We start from the raw sequence: 21,042 nt of genomic DNA on the forward strand, positions 1-21,042 counted from the left end.
AAGATCTGTTGCACCGCAGGGTGACTATAGTCAGTCATGATGTATTGTATATTTCAGAATAACTAAATTTCAAATGCCTCACCACAAAAAATGATAAGTGGAGGTGATAGGTGTGTTAATTAGCTTGATTTGATCATCTCACATTATATATGTATATCAAAACATCATATAGTGCCCTGTAGTGTAGACAATTATGATTTGTCAATTAAAGATAATATTAATAAGAGAAGAATTAGTGGTCAGGAGATAAAATTGGAGATCTAACTCTTCTTTTTCATATATGGGGCACTTTTGTTTTTTTTTACTCATATTTAATTTGCTAAAGTGATCACAAGATGCTGAGAAGAGAAAGTGTGGTCTCATTTGGGCTCCAAGCCAGGCAGCTTAGCAATGGAGATTTAATTTTTAAATTTAATTATAATTAAAATGAGAAGCTAGAGATGTAACAAAATGCAAGAAGCAAAAACTATAAAATAAAATAAAATAAAATAAAATACAGGGATAGCAAACATTTAAAGATTCATGGAGGCTCCTGAATGAGAATACTGGTATTCCACATTTTTCTCCTATGTCTCTTAGTGATAAAGACACAGCTGTACATTGATATCTGTGGCAAAATTATAGATATATTTAAAATATGTTTTAGATAAATACATATATACTTGTGTATCATACTATACTTTTGTCTCTAAATAGTAAACTATGTAACACATGACAGTAATGGTAACATTACTCTATAAGCTACACATATATATTTAAATTGGTTGAATGTTTAAATTTTCCCATCCCTTCATGAAATGGGACTCAGCTCATTAATATATAGTATAGCCTTAAAAGGCATTTCATTTTAAGATTTTTTGTCTTGAATCCTAAAAGAGTAGCAGGATAATATGATAAGGGATTCAGCATTTTCAAAGACAAAAATATCAAGGCCCAGCATGTAGAAGATCTTCAACTATTTTCTTGTCAATATCTGACGATTCTATGCCATATTGGCCTGTGTCCATTTGTGCCTAGAAAATTCCTCACAGTGAGATTTTTTCTTATGCATGCACCACAGTTGCTAAACTTTGCTAAACACTGCTACAAAATGTCACAAAAAGTGGCAGATTGGTGCCAATACACATTCATGATTGCTAATCTTACCCAGGCTCTCAACAGTGTCTGGGAATCCTATTAGCTTTCCATTACCCAACTTAATTCCCATTCCTGACAGATACTATTTCACATCTTCCTAACTCTCCTCAAATCTTCAGTTCATCCATCTTCCCCCTCAGAACCAGAAGATTACTTAAAGCCTCTGGGGGAAAACTTCTGGACTTCTCACTGCCCAAGTAACAACCAGCATACATCTTTTCCTTTGTCCTTTTGGGACAAGGAAGTTGAGTTTCCATGTACGTAATTGATCTACCATCTATCTGCAGTCTGAAATCCTTCCTCTCTGGATTCCTTAGAAATACTCTAAGTTCTCCAACCTCCACCTGCTTGCATCTGGATTTTCTTCACTTCTGGAGGAATCTCATTAGAATTTCATCATGCATGGTTTTTCAGCATTAAAAAAATAGAAAATAAAAAGTAAACAACCTTCAGCCTAAACTACCTCTGCAAGTACTATTATTTTCTCTCCTCTCCCCTTTATAGTCAAAATTCTTGAAGGCATTATCTATATTTTCTTTCCCAAGTTCTTCAACTCATTCAACATTATTATTTTTCCCGCAATATGCCAACAACCTTGCTCTCACACAGGTTATCCAAGCTTACATGTTGCAAAATGTGGATACTTTTCAGCCAGCTTGCTTAACTTCTTGGGAACATTTGATACTGTTGGCAACTTTTCTTCAGGACCTTCTATTTTCTTACCTCCTGTGGTACAAACTCTCTTCTGGTGTGCCTCTTTCCACACCAGCTTCTCTTTATTTTCCTTTGAACACTCCTTTTTATCTACTCTCACTTAAAATATTGATGACCTTCAAGGCTCAGTTCTAGTCTTTTTCTCCACCTCACTCTAGGACTTATTAAATGAATTCAAGAAACCTTTGGTAAGTTTGTCCACTCCCAAAGCTTCAAAAACTGTAAACTGATGACTCCCAAATCTCTTCCTTCAGTACAGACATCTTTCCTGGGATCCCTGCCTAGATATTTAGCTGATTATCAAACACTGCACATGGATGTTTCATAGGCCCCTGAAACCTAACTCACCCAAAGATGCACTCATGATCTCTTTATCTTTCTTCCACACTTCCACACTTAATTGTCCTCTTGTGTTCTCTATCTCAGAAATGCCACTACCATCTACCCAGGACACCTCTCACATCTAGTAAATCACCAAGTAATTTAGTTTCAAATTGCTTTCTGGATACTTCTCTTTATTGCTACAGCCACCACCCAGATCCAAGCCAATACTATATTTTTTTCTGATTATTTGCCATCTCTTCCTAATTGGCCTTTTCCCCCCCTCAATCTCTCTCTCCTGTAATCTATTCTCTACAGTGCACCTATGAGAATATGGTTATGATATTCTCCCACTTAAAATCTTTTAAAGCCTTCCTACTGCCTTTATGATAAAGATCAAACCTCTAAACATTTAATAACTGATTCGACCATCCATGTTCTGACCTCAGTACATTCAGCAGCTTCATAACTTGACAGCATCCTCAAATTTTGTTGTCCAGATATACTGAACCCCATCAGTTTTTCAAAGCAGAACTTGCTCTCATCCACAACTAAGCCTTCACATATTTTTGTTTTCTCTCAAATTCACTTTAGTGCCCCTCTTTTCTATCTGATCCTATTCTTCCTTCCAGTCTTATGTTACATATCACTTCCTCAGAAAGCCCTTCTGAAATTTTTGGATTAGTTTCAGTAAATCCTACTGAAATATGATTTCAACATTTATGTACTTCCCTTATCATAACACCTATCATGCTTTATTATTGCTGCCAATCATATTAGTTCCCTATTTCTTCTGTAACAAATTACACCATTTTTTATTTTTATTTTTTGCTTAAAACAGCACAAATGTATTATGCTTCTGGAGCTCAAAAGTCTAAAATAGGCTAGCAGTGCCATTTTCCTTCTGGAGGATACAGAAGATAATCAATTTCTTTATCTTTTACAGCTTTTAGAGGCTGCCTGTATTCTTTGGCTTGTGTCCCCTTCCTCAGTCTTCAAAGCCAGTAGGTAGCATCGTTAGCTTTCTGTCTTCTGACCTCTGCTTCTATTTTCGCATTGCCTTCTCACATTGACTTTTCTGCCTCTCTCGTTCTCTTGTACGGATCTTGGTGATTACATAGGGACCACCTGGGTAATCCAAGCTACTCTTCCAATCTCAGTATCTTTAACTTAATCACATCTGCAAAAGACTTTTTGACACAGAAGCTATCATATTGACAGGTTTCAGTAATTAAGATGTAGCTATCTTGTAGGAGAGCATTATACTGCCTTTCATACTTGTTTAAATGTCTGTTTTTCCTGTTACAGAGCATAAAATCTCTTCTCTTTCCTTCTTTATTCTCAGTGCCTAGCACAGTGCCTTACCTCTGAGAGGTGTTCAATACATATTTATTATGAAAAAACAGAGTCCTAGACTGATTTCTTTTTTAAAAAATTTATCCAAGGCCAGATACAGTGGCTCATGCCTGTAATCCCAGCACTTTGGGAGGCTGAGGCGGGTGGATCTCCTGAGGTCAGGAGTTCGAAACCAGCCTGGCCAACATGTTGAAATCCTGTCTCTACTTAAAAAGAAAAAGAAAAAAATAGCCAGGTGTGGTGGTGCACACCTGTAATCCCAGCTACTTGGGAGGCTGAGGTAGCAGAATTGCTTGAACCCTGGAGGCAGAGGTTGCAGTGAGCCGAGATCATGCCACTGGACTCTAGCCTGGGTGACAGAGCAAGACTCCATCTCAAAAAAAAAAAAAAAAAAAAAATCCAATAAACATTTATTGGTTTATTTTTTAAAAAATTTATCCAATAAACATTTATTGAACATCATCCACCTGAAAGACATATTTTTGATGCTCAGATTATAGATGTGAATAAGAAATTGTTCTTTGAATCCATGGTCTAATAATGAAGATACATATATAGAAAGATAAATACATTAAGGTCTTTTTGTTGTTTGAAATAAGTGTGCACACTGTGAGTGAGGAACCAAAAGATGAATGTCAGGACTTCTTACTTTTGAGGAGAGAAGGAAGAATTTTTATGTAAGGCATTGCCTTCAAAGAGGAATAGGTCTTCTCTGGAGAAACAAAGTCAGATGAGAAATAGCATTCTATGCAGATGAAGATAGGTGAAGACATAATTAGAACGGCAAAGCCATTTGGTTGATTTACAGAAATGCAAGAAGTCGGAAATGACTGCTGTTTGGGATAGATAGAAACTATATTTTAGTAAGATTGGAAAGATAAAAAGGAGCCAGCTATTAAGGGTCTGCACATCATACTATTCAGGTTTGAATTTAGGTCATAAATAATGTGGGACCACTAATAATTTCAAGGACGTAAACTATGACTCTGTACATATTAAAATAACCTACTGAGATAGTAACGTGAACATTTCATGGGGGGTCACATATTAACGAGATAAGTTAAAAGTCAATAACCAATAGTCAACGTGTGATATTAAAGGATGTCTTCTTGATCCTTGATGCCTAAACTTGATTTCAGTGTATATTGAAAGATACAGATGTAGATATAAAGACACAGATATAGGAAACATATGTAATGCTGAATGAGTACAAACTATAAAATGTAATCATAAAACAACCAACTATAATCACAAACCAGCCTTTTCCCTGTAAGTGTATCACCCTTTTAATTTTTTTCACAGTGACTAGCTCTTATCCTGTCCCTGAATATAAATTCAGTTATATACAATTCTCTGTCCCTATTTAGGTATTAAAAAAACCTGTGGTGACTTTAACTCACTAAAACATAGTTTCAATCCACTAATTAAAATGTCTCAGCTCATGAATATGTCAAGATTCTGGATTTGATTTTTTTAAAAGTTGAATCACTTCTTCTCCATCCACCTTACTATGGTTTTTGATCCTTTTAATGTTGTAATAGTAGGAATAGAGGGGAGTTGAGAGAAACAAAAAGATATTGCTTAGCGGAATCTGTGGAGATAACATATTCCTGTACTCTCTGGACTTGGTGGATGTCCAGAAACTGACTCTCTTGTGTTTATTCATGGAATTTTGGGAGAAACTCCTTCTACTCCATCCACAGAGAGCTCTCTTCCACAGCCTCTAGGCTCCTAGCAGTTGGTCTCTACTTTCTGTTAAGGTCACCTCATTCCCCTAGCTGACCTGCATGGAAAGTTTAAGGCCACCTAATTGCATATTCCTCTCCTGTGTGGCTCAAAAGCGGTCCCAAGTAAATGCTTATGAATCACCATCCCTACAAAACCTGGAGATGCCATTAACATCCTCAAATCAGCCCTCTCCTCTGCTGCCACAGACCACGTTAGCCGGTTTCTTGCTTGTAGACTTCTTAGGCTTAGCTCAGATATTAGTTCACTACAACCTGTATTTTGAAAGGACACAGATTATGCTCCCTCACTGGTCTTCTTAAAAACTCCTTGGAGTTTGTATGTATGTTGGAGAAGGAAGGCATTCACAAAATACCTCTCCCCAAGAGAAATCTTCTTCAAAACCCCTCCTTCCAAAACTGCCCCCAAACAAAAAGAAAACCTACCTATAGTTGTAAGAGGTTTAAGACTACCTATAGTTATAAGAGTCATATAGCTGGACCAAAGTCACCACCTATTTTTGAAAACTTTCATAACAACTCAGAACCTCACTTTGCAACATACACTCTAGTTGAGTTAAGTAAGTATTAAGTACTATGTGCACAGTACTAAGTCTTATCTTACTTAATCATTTCAACTCAGTGAGAAAAGAAACCAAAGCCCAGAGAGGTCAAAGAATATGCTAAAGGTCACACTGTTGACAAATAGTGGACCTGATATTCAAAACCAGGGAGCCCAAATCAGAACTATGTCTCCTCATATCATAACCTTTATTGTATTATATTTCTTTAAATGCCCATCATCCCTATCAGATTGCATTTTTTTTCTCCTCACAATTACCATAGTAATGCTCTTCCATTTCTTAACACTGATGTGCTTCTTGTTTTTTTAAATGCAATGCAAGATGGTGTATTGCTTCACATGCTATATGGGGTGTGTGTGTGTGTTTGTGTGTGTGTGCCATTTTTCTATTTACTAATGATGACAAAATAAGAAGCACAGCCAACTTTGGAATAAAAATGATTGCAAAACATAAAATATTACTGCTATAATATCCCATTAAAAAATAAGGAGGGCTGGGCATGGTGGCTCACACCTGTAATCTTAGCACTTTGGGAGACCCAAGTGGGTGGATCACCTGAGATTGGGAGTTCGAGACCAGCCTGACCAACATGGAGAAACCCCGTCTCTACTAAAAATACAAAAATTAGCCGGGCATGGTGGTGCATGCCTGTAATCCCAGCTACTCGGGAGGCTGAGGCACAAGAATTGCTTGGGTCAGGGAGGTGGAGGTTGTGGTCAGCCACGATCACACCATTACACTCCAACCTGGGCAACAAGAGCAAAACTCTGTCTGAAATACATAAGGAGAACAGTTCATCGTTTTCATCTACAAAAAAGCAAAATTAAATTTTATCCTGAATTTTAAACTCATTTTACAGCCACTGCATGAAACATGCTATTTTATTTACTGGAGAGACATTGCAACTGACAATGCCCACTGTCTGATCATCCTTAGAAAGCTCCCTCTCACATGCCACGAAAAGCTATCTTTCTGGGGAGTCCTTCTGTGGAGTAGATTTTTATCTTAAAATCAGATAACTGATTTTTTTTTTCCACCTTTGCTTTATTCTGAAGAAGGTTTGGCAAACTACCACCTACGGGCTCAATCTGGTCCACTGCCTCTTTTCTAAATAAAGTTTTATTGGAACACAGCTCTGCCTATTCATTTATGTTTTGCATGCCTATTCATCATGTTTTGACTCCTAACCAACACGATTCTTTTCTTGCTAAAATGGCAGAACTCACTAGTTGCCAAAGAGTTTGTGTAGGACACAAGGTCTAAAGTATTTCTGATATGGCCCTTTACAGTGAAAGGTTACTTACCCTTCTTCTAGACAGTTTAGATTGACACAAAATCCTTTACGAAATACCACTGCGACCATGTTGCCCACCTTCAATTTACTTTTTTAACATTTATCCATTTTTTTATCTTGCCTTTTTAACCTTGTTTCATTTTTATTGCCTTTTCCATATATTTTTAGCAATTTTAAATTTATTTTACTTTAGTATATTGCATGCATCTTCAAAGCTACCCTAATTTCTTTTTGAAATACAGTGGCATAAAACTGAAATTAAAATATCCCATGGTGTTATATACGTTTTTCAGGTTGTCTCAAAGTGTCTTTTGTTTAAAATACAGTTGAATATAAATAAATAACAAGTAAGAAGCAAAACTTATATTTTAAAAATGATTTTTTTTTTGCACTGACTTGACTATTTTATTGTCTTGTTTTGAGACACCACCACATTATTTGTTCTCTAACTTTGTAAGCTTTAGAAGCACTAGTTGATGTTTTTAATGAAAAAAAAAACCCAACAAATAAAAATAATATTAATTCAATTTTCAACTTCATACTTTATTTTCTGAGAGGAAGAAAGCAGTCTATTTGTTACAGGGTAAATTTGAATATGACCTTAAATCATTTATCTGTTAAAAGCATTAAGTACTATCTTTTAGATTTTTAAAAAAATATTTATATTTGTTTATTTTTTTTGTAGTGAAGTCGAATGAAAATTAATGCTGTCCTGTCTTTGTGTAATAAAAAAAAATTTGGATATACACTTTTTATCTCATGAGATTTCATTTACGTAGAATACGTGCTTCTGTTGTAGAAATAACCAGTGGGTGCTACAAAATGTCTATATAAATTTTTTAATCAGTGGAAACCAATTTGCATAAAATTATGTTAGCCTTCTAATTGAACATTTCCATCTTATCTAATACACTGTTTGCTTAGCAAATCTTATAGAGGCTCTTTTTGGCTTTAACTTTTCTCATAAAAACTTTTATGATATTTCTAAAGTTTTATTTCACTTTATATAATTCAGAAACCACCACAGGTAATATATATATAAAGGTCATACTACGAAAATCTCTGTCTTGACTCCTAACCAATTCTATCCCACACTAAAGTTCCTACTCAATGTTTCTGTTTCAATGCTAAGAGGACTTTTACATTTTCAAAGACCTTTTGATAATGAATAGACAGCAAGTATTTGGAAAGAAAACATAAATCAGAGGATTATATTCCAAGTACTTTTCTTCAGTTTGCCATGCTAAAGTTAGGAAATTAAAGTGAGAAAATCTGATACTAAATTTTCCAATTAAAAAATGAGGTAGGCCCTGGTTATAAAGGAAGTCTCTTTACATAGACTTCATTATGTTGCCACTCAAATCATACCCCTTACATATGTGGTGATACACCTGGGCAGCTTTGTTATTCCTTCTTTCTGTTTTTGCCAAAGTTAAAAGAGATTTTTCTGTATTTTGCTTTCTGGTTGGAAAACAAAAATTTACTACCATGTTTAATACCTCTGAGCTGATTTTGGAAATTTCAGGTTAAACACATTCTAAAAAGGCATCTGTAGTCTGAGGACTCAGAGCATAGGTGTGCCCAATCCAAAGAAAACTAAAACAACATCAATAGCAGCAACAACAAAGACACTAACTTCCTGGTAAGCTTAATGATATTTCATTATAAATACTCAGCCAACAGCTTTAGGAAAAGTCCTGTCCTATCCTGGAACTGCAAGATTTGATGGCTCTGCCATAAGGGATTAGAAGGGGTTGATATTTGTCATTTTGCAAGCACCACAGATCTTTTGTATTTTTTCATTTGTATTTATTTTATTGTAGGATTAAACTAGACTAAGTCCATAAAGTTTTTCTGTAAATTATTTAAACTTTTTTTGACTTAAAAGGTGGCTATTTATCCAAACGATAAATATCCCAATCTGTGATTACAAAATTGGATCCAAGGATGTGAAAATAACACCAGAGAAGCAATTTTAGATCACTGTGTTTAGATTTCTCAGAAGAATCTAATACTAAGCTGAATTATTTTTCTGAACCCCATCCCTAAAATGTTCATCAGAGTTCTTGTTCAAAATCACTGTAATGGGTAAGGTTCTTTGTCCTTCAAATTTGTACTTATGTTAGATTTCATTGTGGCATCACTGAATAGAAATAAAAATAACAAAATAGATTGGGTGGTTTGATTTTAGGGGAAAAGTTCTTAAATGAATCTTTGGTTTTCCTGCTTTTGCTAACTCATTAATCCTAAATGGTGTCAGTCAGTTGAGTCTAATAGCTGCGAGTATTACTACCTTGGTCAGTTCCAAATTATAGTATTGATTAATTGATTGTCTCCTTCCAGTTGTGAATTATATTAGTGCTGGCCCGGGCAGTTTGTCTTGAGGCCAAAGTCTAATTTTCAATGGAAGGCAACAAGCAGTTTCACTGTTTCTCTGCTGTGGTTAAGTGGGTGTTCAGAAAACAGAAACCTTTGAAAAGATGATTTGACAAAAAGGAATGCGCTAAATTTAATGAATATGTGCTTATTGATCAATCCAACCTAGAGAAACAAGTAGGAAGACAGTAAGTGAAGAATGCATCATTTCTCAACTCCAGACTTCCAAAACAGTCTTAAAACAATTGACTGGAGAATGAGAGTAGGAGGGAAGCAAGATGGTCCAGAATGATAATGAGCCAGCCTCAGGATCTGCGGAATTAAGTCCAGATGCAAGTGTGGTGACTGTGGTGCTTTCAAACGAAGTGAAACTTAACGTGGGTTACAGGCTCGTCTACATCATAGGCCCAGCTGTCCAGGAGAGCTTAAGAAACACCTGCCACATTGTGGTACCACCAGGGCAGCAGTACCATGTTCTCAGAATAATAGAAACATTACAAATTGAAAGTCTAAACAAGAAAGGCTGGTTTCTTGTTAACTCTCTGTGTTAAGGAAGAACATGAAAGGGTTGAGTGTGCTTATCACTGATTCTTGTGGAATGGGAAAAGCTAAATGGGGCATAGAGAGGTTAATAACTTTCACAGATCTATAACTGTGAGTTTGTTTGTTGCCAGATCAACTCATTTGCTCTGTAAAATGTGAAGGGAAAACTGGTATGGGATGGAGTATCTCTGATTATAAGATTATATTATATGTAAATATAATTAGATTATATTTATAATCATTATTGGTCTTTCTTTTCAATGTGGACAAAATTATACTTGGTTTGAAAAAAGTGCTTTTCTTCTTCAAGTAAAGAGAAAGAGCATGAAAAAATGAGGGAAGTAATTGAAGGGGTCTTAACTTTTAAAGCACTGACACCAAATGTATAGACGATTGTCATAAATGGAAAGTTTTGAGGAAATGATCATGAATATGGGGAAAGCAGTTACAAGGTCAAATATGTTGACAGGAATTAGAATTCTATGGGAGTATTTTCTATAAGAGAAGAGAGACTGCGGGTAGACATATTGAGGAGGGAAAAACTACTCTTCTATAAGTGGCACTAAGTTTAATATTATTCATGATTATTTTATATATATGAAAAATCCTTAACAGTAGCAATGATGTAAGAGCCTCTTGGCATGAATTCTATAACGAAAGTTCATAGAATAAATCTCCACAAAATATAAAGATATATTAATTCTTCATAACTGTCTCAATGATCTGCAGCAAAAATAAGGTTAAAATTTGGAAAGACATAGTCATTATTTAATGAATATTATTATAAGCTAGGCTGTTTATGATAGATGATAAGGATATTATAGAGGGAGGACCAAAACAGGAAGCATGTCTTTAAGGTAATCTGTTGAGTAGTTAGTAATTCAAGTAACTCACAGCATACATGGTATTACAAATCCAGTGTACCAGTGATTTGAATAAATTACTGCATATCTTAGTATACTAAGTATTCTCTAAGTGAGCTAATTATAATCTTAGCTTATTTTGGAAAGGCTACAAATATAATTCATCCTAGTAAATTCCTCTCCACTCAGCACAGAGACCCTAACACAAAATGAGTGCTGCATGAATATCTGTCGAAAAGGGAATGTATAAAAATATAGGCTTTGAATCAATTTCCTTCCAGTGGCAAAATGTACTTTCCCTAAAGAAACATAGTAATAAAGTCAACAATGAGATAGTAGTAAAGTAAAATGTTTGGGATCCCAGCATGTATAAATATAACTATTTTAATCTCTTCTCTACCTCCTCTCTTTACCTAATTAAATCTGATTAACCCTTTACTCACTTTCATTATCTGGAGAAGTGATCCCTTGCCCATTTAGAAGAGATTAAGCACCATTATCTAGGACTCTGTATTTCCCAGGTTTTGGAAATATTTGCACTCTCCTATAATTGTTTATTTAATCGACTTATTAATGATAGTTGTGTTATGTCTTCTTATTCTTCTGTATGTTCCCTAGGCACTGGCAAAGGTTTTGGCATATAGATGACACTTGGTTCTTTTAGTCTGTGTCATTCTTGACCCCTCTCCTTTGTAACACCCATCTGGTTGATCTGCACATCCAGGTAGCTCTAAGCAATGCCTATCTAGAATTTAACCATTTCTCCCACTCCCAAAGCCATCATCTTATCCACTGCTTGCCAGCATTATTCCAACAGCCTTTATCCTGCACCTGGCACTGTTTTTGCCCCATTTATTCAGTTCTAACTCAAGCCTAAATGATTCTCTTAAAAAACAAATTCGATCATGTCCAAAATATTCAGCGAAAGATCATCTTCGGTTCAAAATATTCAATGAGAGATCATCTCACTCAGAATGAAAGCTAAAGTTCTTACTAGGAGCTAACATGGCCTTCGTTTATTTCTCAGTCATCGTTTCCTACTCTCCTCAGACTTTCACTCCAGACACGTGAGCCCTTCTATTCCTCGCTTTAGGTAAGCTCCCTCCTTAGGGTCTTTGCACCTGCTCTTTCCTTATCTAGAATGTTTTCTGCCTAATATCTACATGAGTCACTCCTTACTTTCTTCAGAGTTTGACTCAAAAGTCACCTACTCACTTCAAAATTTGAATATTCTTCTTACCCAATACTTTAATTTTATTTCCCTACTTTATTTTTTCCTAATAGTGCTGATTTCAAGTCTGGTATTCAGCAAGTAAAATGAACTTCCTTTCTGTGTAGCTGGGTGTCTATTCTGATGGGTTGGTATCCATTTGTACTGGTTGAGTCATGGGTTGCTTAACACTGGGGATACATTCTGGTAAATGTGTTGTTATGTGATTACATCATTTTGCAAACATCATAGAGTGTCCTTCCAAAAATGTACTAATATTATAGCCTACCAGTGTAGCCATATGGTGTAGCCTACTACATGCCTAGGCTATATAGTATAGCCTATTACTCCTAGGCAACAAACCTGTAGAGCATGCTGTTGTGTTGAATACTGTACGCCATGGTAATACAATGGAATGTGTGTATCTAAACATATCTAAACATAGCAAAGGTAGTAAAAAAAAATGCTATTATGCTCTTACAGGACCACCGTTGTATATGCAGCCCATGGTTGACCTAAACATTGTTATAGAAAGCATGACTCTATTTTAAATCTCACCTCTGCTCATCACTATCTAATATACCTGATACTCTGCCTGTTTCTCTTCACCATTGGCCTCCCCTACTCTAATGTGTTCTTGTTCAACACTGTATCCCAATATTACTTTGGCTCCTACCTGCATGCTCTTATGTTAGCCTATGCACAATTTCACCTTAAAAAGAACTGCAAATACATCAGAGAATTAGAGATTCCACAGACATATATTTTCTAGGCAATTAAACCTCTGTGATAATGAGGGAGTTGAGTACCTTTTAAAAATACTATGAGAAGTATATTGCATGAAAAAATAGTTTGAACTATAAAACAGAAATACATTTGTTTATACTATACAGCCCCCCAAATAAAACATTACCAACAGGAAAAAAATAGTTATATAGAATATTTATTTGCTTTCCTGTTGTCTCCATGTAACAGATCATGAACTCTTTGAGGGGAGGTATCATTTTTTGTATCTTTGTCTCTCCATCATCTAGAATAGTGACTGATTAATAAACATTCAATAAATAGATGAATGAAAAAAGGGACTTTGAATGTATCCACAATTACCCATTTAAGAGATACAAATCATCACAACTATGCTTTTATTTACTATGATTACATACTTTTATTTTAATCAAGGTAAATTATTCATATATACTCCTATTGGCTCAAATATAACCTTATAAGTTCCAAATGTGTGCATTTATCTGCCTTAAGGGTTTTCAGGAGCATAATCCTCGTGATTGAGGTGAAGATATTATATATACGTAAATACTACCTCAGCATTACTATGGTTTTAAATTGTGTAATACGATGTTCTGTTAAGTAAATTGTAAACAACTGTATCCAACAAAGGATATTACATAAGAGATTTCATAATCTCATTCAATAACTATAGATAATTTCTAATATTTCAAAATGTGATTGAAAATATAATTCTGCCTAGAAAAATCTTGGATCAGATTTAGAAATAATTTTAAAATTGTTATTATTTTTATAAGTTTGGAATCATTCAATGTGCTAATGATTTTTTTTAAGACCGTGAGATTTGCTTTAGACTGAATGTTTCTGTCTCACCCAAAATTCATAATTTGAAACCTGATCACCAATGTGATGGAATGATGAAGTGGGGTCATTGAAAAGTGATTAGGTCATGGGATGAAACCCTCAGGAATGCGATTAATATCCTTACAAAAGAGTACTCGGAAGACTGATTTTCCCTTTCCACTATACAACGACACAGCCGGAAGACCCCATTTATGAATCAGGAAATGACCCCTCACCAGACAACAAATTTGCCAGCACTTTGGTCTTAGACTTTTCAGCCTCCAGAACTATAAAAAATAAATTGTTGTTTATATGTCACCCAGTCTAAGGTATTTTCTTATAGCAACCAAAGTGGACTAAGACAAGATTTTTGTAAAACATTATCTTTAATGTTACTCTGTTCATCACAAGAACAATTAACTGCTAAAATCTTTGTTAATAAATTATAGAAGTTCACACAAGGCATGTTTATCAAATGTAAAAAAGATAGTTTTAACAATTCTTGGCCGGGCGTGGTGGCTCACGCTTATAATCCCAGCACTTTGGGAGGCTGAGGCAGGTGGATCACAAGGTCAGGAGTTCGAGACCAGCCTGGCCAACACAGTGAATCCCTGTCTCTACTAAAAATACAAAAAAATTAGCTGAGCATGGTGGCAGGTGCCTGTAATCCTAGCTACTCGGGAGGCTAAGGCAGGAGAATCATTTGAACCCAGGAGATGGAGGTTACAGTGAGTTGAGATTGTGCCACTGCACTCCAAACTGAGAAAAAAAGTTTGTCTTTTACAAAAAAAAAAAAAAAAAAAAAAAAAGATAGTTTTAACAATTCTTTTAAACTTAGGACTCAAAAATATGCTTACTATTTGTTTTCAGGAGGACTCTTCTTTGTTTGACCCTATTGTATTACTCCATATTTCTACTGGCCCAAGCACCTCTCCCCATGGTCAGCACAGTCTAGGTACCCCCATCCTCACACCATTGAGTATGTGGAAAATGGGTCACCGACTAGCAAAAATCATATTATAAATGCAGAGCCATATGCAATAGGTATAACTTAATGCCCCAAATCTGTCGGCCTGAAAAAAAAAAAAAAAAAAGAAACACAACGTTTTTTATATATCATTCTTCAACTCAACTTCTAGGTAATCTTCTATAGCTGAGTCTGCAACTCCTTCTCTCGGGATAACAAATGTGCAGCTACCAAGCACCAAAAATGTAATAATTGAGCAATCTCAGATTGCTACTCTGATATTTCATCCTTCATCTTTCCACAATCTTTAAGCAGAAAAATAGTTGAAGAGCAGATAAACTTAAGGGCTTGATATATAAGAAGGTTGTCAGCTTGCTGGTCTAATTGTTCTGGTTCTACACTCTGCCACCTATAATTGAATGTGATTGAAATTATTCAGCTTATTTATTTGGTCATTTATTTCTAGAAAGAGGCATCTAACTTTTCATGAATATAATCATTGATGATTTGACCATTAAGGTCACTCTTAGGAGGAATTAGAAGTCAGCCTCTATCTATAGTTCTGTGCGGGCTTAAAAACCATTCAGTTTTTCCTAATCTTCTTTACTTTGGCACTTTTCTTCCTCTTGTCCATTTATTATGTAGTTTCCAAGTTGATTACTAAACTAAGATGAGAGATATTTAAAAATAGACCCATGTTAATTGCTATGATTTGAATGTCTCCATTAAAACTCATGTTGGAACCTAATTGCTAATGTAATGGTGTTGGGAGGTGGGGCTTTAAAGAGGTGAGTAAGCCATGAGGCCTCTGTCCTCATGAATGAATTCATGCTGTTATAGTAGAAGTGGTTTAATTATCATGGGCGTGGGCTCCTGATGAAAGAATAAGTTATGTCCCCATTTACTCTTTCTGTCTCATGAAATCACTTCCACCTTCTTCCCTTCTGCCATGGGATGAGGCCCTTGCCAGGTGCTGGTGCCATGATCTTGGATTTCCCAGTCTCCAGAACCATGAGTCAAATAAACTTCCGTTCTTTATAAATTACTCAGGCTGTGGTATTGTGGTATAGCAGCACAAAACTGATAAAGACCTTAATAGAATTCCATTCCAGATGGTTAGATGATCAAACTATGTCCTCTGAGTATCTATCTATCTATCTTAGTAGTTTTTTCTGTCTATATATCCTAATGCCCACCTTTATTGATTCATTTTAATACTGTTATAAAGAACTGCCCGAGACTAGGTAATTTATAAAGAAAAGAGGTTTAATTGACTCACAGTTTAGCATGGTTGGGAAGGTCTCAGGAAACTTACAACCATGGTGGAAGGTGAAGGGGAAGCAAAGTGCTTTCTTCACAAGGCGGCAGTAAGGAGAAGTGCCTAGTGAAGGGAAAACAGCCCCTTATAAAACCAACAGATCTCATGAGAACTCACTCTGAAAAGAAAACAGCATGGGGGAAACTGCCCACATGATTCAGTTACCTCCACCTGGCCTCTCCCTTGACACGTGGGGATTATGGGGATTGCAATTCCAGATGAGATTTGGGTGGGGACTCAAAATCTAACCATATCACCACCCTAATTGTTTTCTAGCTTCTATTTTTAGAAGTGAACTGATAAGTACTGACTAAAACTAGTGTGAAAGATTTATGTTTTATACTCATTAATGTATTGCATAATTAGAAAATATGTTAAAAACTTGTATATAGCATAACCACCTTAAAATTTGTTTTTTTTTGTCATTATGAACTCAAACTTAATTTTAAAATGATTATGTGTAATGCTTGAGCAATTCAAACAATCCAAACCAATGATCTTTTAAAAATAATTATGGTGAGCAAAAAAATAATTATGGTAAGCAAATTGTTAATGCTTAATCCTATCAATCTTGACTTGAAAATAATTGATATAACCAAATCAATTTAAAAATCTGCTCAAGAGGCCCCTATTTATAGTAGTCCACATAAAAGTGGCTTTGTACTTTAGTGGTTTTATGAGGGCATCTTAAAACATATAAAAGATGGAGTTAATTTTAGAAGCTAAAAGTATAGTGGCCAGATGAAGAGATCCACAAAGTTATGATGGTATCCAGACATTATATGATACATGGTGTTTAATTGTAGGCATCAATTTGAAACACGAAATACTATCTTGATGTGCTAGGAAAGAGAGATCAGATGATGAAACATCTGAAACCCATCTCATAATAGGAATGGTGAAGGAACTACAGATGCTTTGCATAGAAAATAGAAGACTAAGGAGAAAAAAGGCAGGTAGCTTTTGTATCAATATAAGGAAGACTTTTCTTGTAATTAGAGCTACTCAATAATGAAAGTGAGGTTTATGTTTAGTTTAATCAGAGTGTGACTGACAGTGTGTGTGTGTTTCAGGGAAGTAGACTAGAAAGAGATTGAACTGTGACCTCCCTTAGTCTTTCTGCCTTAATTGCCTTAATTTGCCTGCCTGCCTGCCTTTTTCTTTCCTCCTCTCCTCCTCTCCTCTTCTTTCTTCCTTTCCTTTCCTTTTCTTTCTCTCTCTCCTTTCCTCCCTTCCTCCTTCTTTCTTTCCTTTTTTCCTTTCTTCTCTCTATCAAAGGGTAGTGTAGTTTTAAACACTGAATAAAAATGATTTGAATCACAGATATACTACCAAATACGTTTTATTATCTTGGGCAGGTCAGTTGCCTTCTCTGGGTTTAAATTTGTCATGTACAAATCGTGGCCTAGGGTCTTTACAGCCTATTTTAGTTCTAATATTCTCTGACCATATAAATGTAGACATATTGACAAACTCTACGTCTACTCATTATGAAGAATCATTACAATTATAGGCTTTTAGAGCTGAAAAGCATTTAGTCAACCTCCACACAAGTAATTACATTATACATATTATTGTTTCTACACTGAATTGCTAGTAAATAATTTCAATAAATCCTTCTTTTAAATGCTGTATATATTGTGTAAAGGTGTTCTTTTTTTTTTTTACTACCCTTGAATGAACAAATGTGGCTCAAGCAGAAATGCTCTGGGAACATCCTGCTGAGCTTCCTTCTTCTGGCCATACAGTCTGCATACACAATTAACCTTCCCTTAATTAGATTAATTTGTTCTTTACCTGGGATTGTCAAATTAATACTGTAATCAAAGATCTCTATTAGACACCTGAATATGTTCCTGCTATGTGTAATGCTAATTACTTCTTTACTAAAAGTAACTAAAAACAGGCTCACTTAATGGTATACCTTAGTTAGAAGATCTGGTTTATGTCTCCAAACTAGTGCTACTCAGAACTTTACAATTCTTAAAATCATCTAAAGAAACCTCAGTATTTCTGATTTTCTTAATTGTTGAAATTCAAAGATTTAATAAAATTTCAGGCTACTCCTACTTACATGAAAACATTTATAAGCATTGGCACTGGTCCTTATATTAAAACATAATACTGCATAGCATTTAATCTAATGTTATTTACAACAAATTAAATTGCCCTTGCCAAAATAAACAAAGCATTTGGCTATAGAACCCACAGTATTGTTATGTTCACCCCACATATTTCCAAATGCAGACATTTTAACAGTTTCTGGCTAGCATTAACTTGATCCAATTATGAAAAGTGACACTGATGATTACATGACAAAGACAGCTCCCCTAACCAAACTGACTAAACTTGGTCAATGTCCCCAAGGCAAAATGCTATGAACCATTAGCTGTAGACTAGTATATTCAGCATCAACAGTATTTTAAATACCCTCTAACATTCTCAATCAGCCATTGATTAAGTGTCCAAGGTTTCAATGTTTAGACATTGTGGGAAATACAAAGATGAGCAAAAAGACATACACCCTCCTTTTAAAAAGTTTACAGTCATGGACACTTAAGGAGGAACCGGCGGGATAATGGAAATCTGATTCTTTTGCCATCTAGTTAGATGGCTTTTATTCTCTCAATCAGGAACCATCTCAAAATAAAGTAATGATTGAGGTCTCTGAAGTTTCACCTGGGTTTGAATTTTTGTGTGATGTGGGAAGAGATTTTGTTTTTCTAACTCTCAGGTCCCTCATTCTAACATGGAGATCAAGTACAGACCTCAGAGGTTTTCTGTGAGGAGTAAATGGCGTATATGTACAATGTTTTTTGCACATAATATGCATATCAAAAATAAATGTTAAAATATTTAAGAGATGAAGGATACATTAAACAAGAGAGCTTTTTTTTTTTTTTTTTTTTTTTTTGGCAAGAGTGAAAAGTTAAATATTTTGTGTTATAGTTAGATTGCTACATTTAGGACTGATGTATAACACTCAGGTACTACAAAAGGAAAGAATTTCTTCTTTCTTTCAGGCAATGCCCTATAACAACTAGCTCACTAACCAGTGATCTTAAATAAGTGGAGGAAAAGACAATTTAGGAAATACTGATGAAATCTAATACCCTAAATAAAGTGTATTGAGCTTCACCCAAGTTTTTGACAACATGTTTTACAAATTTTTGTAGACAATATGGAGAAGATGGAACTAAAAAGAGCCAGGTCGATTTAAGTGCCAAAAATCATAAAAAAGACATTGGAATATGTAAATATTAATTTGTAAAGCACTTTTAGACTTGGCTCAGAGTTCTGTCTTTGGTAGAGTAAAAATACCATAGAATTTGAAAGTCAGAAAGGTTTAGGTTGGAGTTCTTGCTCTAACTCATTAGCTGTGAGAGACCTTTGCCTCCTTGGCCATCAGTTTCTTTTGTAATGGGATAATATGAAGATAACATAGAAAGTCATTCCCTTTATGCTTGGCACATACTAAGGGCTCAACAAATGATATCAATAATAATCATTGTTATTTTTACCTTAATTTTATTTTTGTAATGAGATGAAGGTGATTGTGGTATCTTGTTTTCATTTTTACTCACTTTGAAAATATAGGCAGATAAAAAAGGCTTTTCTCTAGGTAGGTACATATGTTTTTTCTGACTGTGTTCTATGATTCAAGCATCTATCCTGTTTTGAGAAGGTGAACTACTAAAATGTGTTGCCTGCTTCCATTTTCAAACATGCCTATGTGTGAGCTGATGCTCTAAATTTTAATAAAAATAACAATAATTACATCTACAGACACATTCATATACCTCCTACTATGTCAAATACTATTCACCAAAGCAGCTTTCATATATGAACTCATTTAATCTTCACAACAGCCACCAGAAATATACTTATTATCTTTACTTTACAAATGAGAAATCTCAGACACAAATTTGTGTAGTTTGCTTAATATCAAATGGCTAATAAGTAGCAGACAATCCAGGCAAATGTAAGTCTAGAATCTATGAAATTTGCTCCTTATAATAGAATTGTTCTGTCTTGAAGAAACAATGTCATTAATGGAAGCATATTTGAAATATTTCTATTAGCACTAGATCAGACAGAAATAGAACTAAAAAGAAAACAGGAACATCATTTGTATCATTAGTTCTATGGAAATAAGTACTTTGGACTCCCAAACAACTGGTTTTTAAATGAACACTGGAAGATAATGTGCTTGGAAAATGGAAACTGATTCTATACAAATTGCTGAAACATAAAGCAGAATGAGTAGTATTGTAAGAGTCATGAATGAAGACACAGAGGAATTCAGAAGAAGAACACATCAATTTGACTGGGGGTATCCAAGAAAGCTTTTTGGGGAAGGTGAACTGAATCTTAATATATAAAATTGAACAATGATGAACCACCATGGAAACAGGCTGAAAGCCTGAAATAAATTTACTACAATCTTCATTATCTCTTATTTGTTTGTTGAGTTATCATCTTATTTGACTTCAATGGTACCGTGATTTCTGAAGGACCTTTGTGTACCTTCTCTATAGGCTGATATTTCCATTTTCTTAGAGTCATAAGATACATCAACCCCAAAATAAGATCAACAGGGAATAGGGATGGTGATATTCTTTTCTTTAAAGTGAGGATGCAAAATTTTAGCAGATAAGAAATTTGAGCGTGCTAAGGAACTTTTAAACTTCATAGACTTTATTTAGAAAGTTTGTATTTAGAAACATTGATTTTAAACCGTTTAAGTTTATCTTATTATTCATCACAAGTTTATTATTAGATAATAGTCTCTGAATGGCAAGCCAATAGATCAAATATCTCAGAGAAAGAAGATGGGAATTGTTTATTTCAAAGAATTATCTTTGTAGGATTAGAAACACAATATTAAAGTGCAATGGGTGAGAAAAAATGTACTTGGCAGAGGATTTTAAACACAAGGTATTATTATGATAGATGAAATGTTTATATTAGAGAATGGATATGTAACGAAACAAAGCTGTGTTAATAGCAAAAATTTTGTCACAAGGTAGTGAGAACTGAATGCATTA

At 34.9% G+C, this 21,042-nt stretch overlaps 1 protein-coding gene across 45 annotated transcripts in view; it reads right to left on the bottom strand.

Annotated features, from left to right (window-relative positions):
* PTPRD (protein tyrosine phosphatase receptor type D) overlaps window positions 1-21,042 on the bottom strand; it is a 2,329,646-nt gene that overhangs the window by 852,564 nt on the left and 1,456,040 nt on the right. The window lies entirely within an intron of this gene.

Source organism: Papio anubis, chromosome 13, assembly GCF_008728515.1.
Source record: "Papio anubis isolate 15944 chromosome 13, Panubis1.0, whole genome shotgun sequence".
Lineage (NCBI taxonomy): Eukaryota > Metazoa > Chordata > Mammalia > Primates > Cercopithecidae > Papio > Papio anubis.